The sequence below is a fragment of the Rousettus aegyptiacus genome, unplaced genomic scaffold (assembly GCF_014176215.1).
Source record: "Rousettus aegyptiacus isolate mRouAeg1 unplaced genomic scaffold, mRouAeg1.p scaffold_m13_p_10, whole genome shotgun sequence".
Classification (NCBI taxonomy): Eukaryota; Metazoa; Chordata; class Mammalia; order Chiroptera; family Pteropodidae; genus Rousettus; species Rousettus aegyptiacus.
In genome coordinates, this window is record NW_023416285.1 from 66,054,644 (window position 1) to 66,059,149 (window position 4,506).

A 4,506-nucleotide genomic window follows, 5' to 3' on the forward strand; every position below is an offset into this window, starting at 1 on the left:
ATTTGGCAAATTGCTTCCTCCTTGTATCATTTTATTCCATCTAGGATTTGGAATTTTTGTTGTTCCTGTGTCCAGGAGTCATTTCTCTATTACTTGCCTGTGAAAATACCACTCACCCTTTACGACCTGGCTCTAAAGCTGCTCCTGTCTTTATGAAGCCTCACCTGGTTGTTCCAGAATCAACCTTCCTCATTCATGTCTCTGTGCTCCCCAAACACATACCTTATAATTCTATTTTGCTTTTATTTCATTCTGCTTTGAACTGCGTTGTTTTTCTGACATCGCTGTGTCTTGGTAGAAGTCCCAGGATAATCTTCAGAAGCTTGCTCCTTCCCTAAAATCATGTAACGAGACTTCAGACGTCCTTTCTTTAGTCATCAGAGTGTCCTCCAAACATACCGAGACAAAACACTGGCTGATGAAAGTCAGTTGCTAAAGAATAGCTTAGATTTAGGCTCTGATATCACATTTGACGTGTAAGCATGGGACTGACTTTTTACCTTATACTTTTAATAAGGTTGGTGAGCAGCCCAGGCCTTCAAAGCTGGCCCTTCTTGATGTGTGTCAGGATTATACCACTGAGCCCCTAAAAAGGGAAGGTCCCTCGACTTTCTCTGCAAGGTAGCACAAGGCAGCAGGGTGTGCACCGGCTGGGGGACTCCGGGCTGTCAGAATGACTCCTACTTCCTGCTTTTCTCTGGAGCTCCACCCAGAAGGGCTGGAGGTGGCACCAAAGCATCCTATGGGTTTACCCATACTCATGGGGCTGCACAAAGATCCACACCTTTAGAGAAAAAAAATCCTGCTCCCGATTTTACTCCCAGAACTAGAAAGTCAGTCCTTAGACTAATGCAACCCATGTCCTAGACTATAAATGCATTGAGAAAAAGATCATGTTTTATACATACCTCCCACCCTCTACATTCCAATGTCAAATATGGAACAGAACTTAAGGACAGTCAAATTTCAAATAATCCTGATGTGGTGAATTATTTCATCAAAATAGTAAACATAAAGTTGACTCTTCAGCTTTAATGAAATGTAGTTAGATATAGCTAATAAACAAGGAGAATTGGCAGAGCCTTAACCAATTCTGGGTGGAGCGTTGTAACTCACTCAACAGCCAATGAACTGGAAGGAGAGAGCCGTAGATGGGTTCCCACAGCTGTTGCCTGGAATCCACTGTCGAAATTATAGATGCTTTTCAAATTAACTGTAAAGTTCTAAAATGAACAAAAATGAAAAATAATCTCTCAGTGTCTACTTTAGAAAAAGAGATCATTTTATTAATTCCAGGTATTCCCCATAAATTCTTTGCATTCATGTAAAGTCAAGTTCTTCTCTATACTTAATGCCCTTAATAATGAATATAAATATTGCAGTCATTTCTGACATCTCATTGATTTACAAACTCGTTTTCCATTCACATGCAATGCTTCGACCATTTAAATAGCAGTTACCTAAGTATACCTAGAGTTACATACACGTTCATTGACTATTTTAAATTCATTAATTATTAACATTTTTGCCATATTTGCTTTTTTGCACTATCTTACTCTCTTTATAAATATAAACATATATACGTTTGCTTATGTATGTATATATTCATATATAGAGTATTTTATCTGATGTATATTAATTTTATATGTAAAACTCATATAGCTGTATAAGGTATTCATAAAACATAGAAACAGGTGAATACACATAATGTTGTCACAAATATCTTCAAACTGAAAAACAATAAAACAGTATTACCTGTTTCCAGACTCTGTGGACACCTTGTAGATACCGAAATCACTATTACACGTTTTTGTTTTGCCTCAGCATCAATTTATGAATGTTTGGCACATTCCCTGAACGCTGTCCATACACTCTTCTATAAGAATAAGCTTCTGATGCTGGATGATGAAAAATAATGTTGATAATTACACAGGGAATAACAAATTCGCTTCCTCTCTCTCTTTTTTTTTTCTTTCAAACTTTTCATTCTGTTCTTCATTAGAGATGATATGGATAACTGGAGTGACTTCTGGGAAGCATTGTTGCAACTGGGAGCAGCTTCTAGGAGAATAACAAGGTCAGAGCAGGAAAGAGCCCACCATTTAGTCCAGCCTTATCCTGTAGATGAGGAAACTGAAGCACAGATTAATAAATTATGTGCCTAACGCCACCCCGCTAATTCTTGTTTCCAACCAGAACTCACTTTGGACAACTAGCATCAGCGAGGGAGAACCTATCCTTTCCTCTCCCACCCCTGCTGTTTGTCTCCCCTCTGGCCAGCTGCCACCCAGGAGATTTGGAACACGTTCTTTCCAGGATATCATAGCATCTTCCAGACACTCCTTCACAGAAAAACCGGCTGCCTGTGGCAGCAAACGTGGTGGCTGGCGTGCTCACTGCTCCACTCACGGGGACAGGTAGTGGGACCCGGTGACTGGATGTAGCCCTGTGCTTTCCACAGTCCCAACCCGAACTTCCCTTTCCTGCCATCTGAGGTGGGCTTCACGAAGCCAGCTTCAAGAGTCAGGGCTTCCAGTTCTCGCTCCGCTCTCTGCCACTCTCTTGGGCTCCCGGGGAGCCCTGAGCTTCTCCCTCTGCTGATCCCACAATGCCTTTCCTCTCAGGTCACCTGGGCTTGCAGGGAACCTCTACAGCCACAGGAGCAATAACAGCTAAAATAGCCCTCAATTGCCCACACCCTCACCTTTATATATATGCATAGAATATATATATGTATAATATATAATAATATATGATATATAATATATTATATAATATATTAATGTATATTATATACAATACTATATCATATATCATATATCATATATCATATATCATTATATATTATTTTATATATTATATATTACATATTATATATTTATATTGTACATTATTTATTATAATATAATATATTATAATATATTGTTATATATTATTGTATATTATATACATATATATTTCAGTCACTGGAGTGTGTGTGTCCTGGAGTTGTTCCTGCCACAGACAGCCCTGTCCCAGTGACTCCAGGGCAGCGCCCCAGTTTGCTCTAAGCCTAGTAGCCTCCCTGCCTCCTCCCAGCACCAGTGGCAGCTGCGGGCTGTGTGCTTCGCTCCCCCTCACAGGGAGACTGAGCACAGTACAGGACCTCGAGAAAAGAGAAGTGCTCCACTCAATGTCTCCCGTTTACTGAGGGAGAATATCAGCCAGCACTGCAGGCTGTGACTCTGAGTTTAATAAGAGCTGCCAGATTTAGCAAATGTAAAAGTACAGGATGCCCAGTTGAGTTTGCCTTTCAGGTAATCAACAAATAATTTCCTAACATTTAAGTATGTCTTATGCAATACTGGGGATTTATTTATACCGAAATATTATTTGTTGTTTATCTGAAATTCAGTTTCAACTGGGTGATCTGTATTTTACCTGGCAACCCCACTACTGTAATGTTCAAATACTAAAATGAACTGAAAAATCTTCCACCCAAGGTACTGAAAGGGTCTGCAGTTCGGCAAGGAGAGAGGAAAGCAAATCTTGCTGAGCTACATTTGCTGCAGCAAAGAAGTGATTAGATGTCTGGTATGTTCTGCATTAGGCATTAAGCACATGCCATCCATGCCTACAAAACTGCCTCCCTCAAAGCCTAGGTAATGATTTACAAAGCAGTAAATGTGGAAATTCACTCATATCCAAATTCAGAGGGGAGAATATCCAGAACATCAAGTCCTGCCTGCAGTTGTCAAGGAAAAAAAAAAAAACAAAATAAACCGTGACAAAATCAAATCACTGTAAAAGTGTTTTCTTGCAGAGAGGCGAAGAGTTACTTGTAGGGAGAGTGAATTATATAAAAGCTTGCAGTTGTGAAAAGGAGAGGCTCTGGAGAGCCTCTGTTCTGTAAATTTGGCCACTGGTAGTCACACCACTCACACACAAACCCCACCTTAGCCTGGATCTAATGGCTTCAAAAATACATCAGCCTTTACTTTGGCTGACTCAGCAGCCTGGAATGGTTTACTTTCAGTTAACTCAATGGCACATTTTAAAATACCATAAGCACTAATTTGGCTAGCTAAATTGTACTCACGTACACACAGAAACACTCTTGCATTTACCACTGAATTCAGCTGAACACCTCTAATGGGCAAAAAGCTGTGCAAGCCATCGGGTGAGGATGAGTTGTGGGGTGTGAGGGAGCATGTGGGGGGGGGGGTGGACCAACACTGTCCTGCCCTCAGGGCGCTTAGAATCCAAAGAGAAAATTGCAAAGGTGAGCTTCTGACACCGGAAGTACTAGTATGTGCTTCCAGAGAAATCAATCCCATGGCTGGCGAGGGGTGGTGGAAGGAAGGGGTCGGAATGAGAAGGAGGTGGGAAATAAGCATGCTAGACTTCTGTCCATGCTGTAAAGTAATTTACGGGTGGCCGCAGAAGGAATGCCAATGTATTATTTAGACCACATATCTAAATAATAGATGTTAAATTGAATTCAAAAGTACTGAAATGTAACAGGCT

General features: G+C 40.6%; 1 long non-coding RNA gene across 1 annotated transcript; it reads right to left on the bottom strand.

The window, feature by feature from the left end:
• Window positions 1-225: 225 nt before the first annotated feature.
• Window positions 226-2,128, bottom strand: LOC118608683. Its single transcript, XR_004953115.1, has 3 exons — window positions 1,756-2,128; window positions 1,117-1,223; window positions 226-334 (listed from the first exon to the last, which is right to left on the bottom strand). It is a non-coding gene; the product is annotated as an uncharacterized LOC118608683 (long non-coding RNA).
• Between the last annotated feature and the right edge of the window lie 2,378 nt (window positions 2,129-4,506).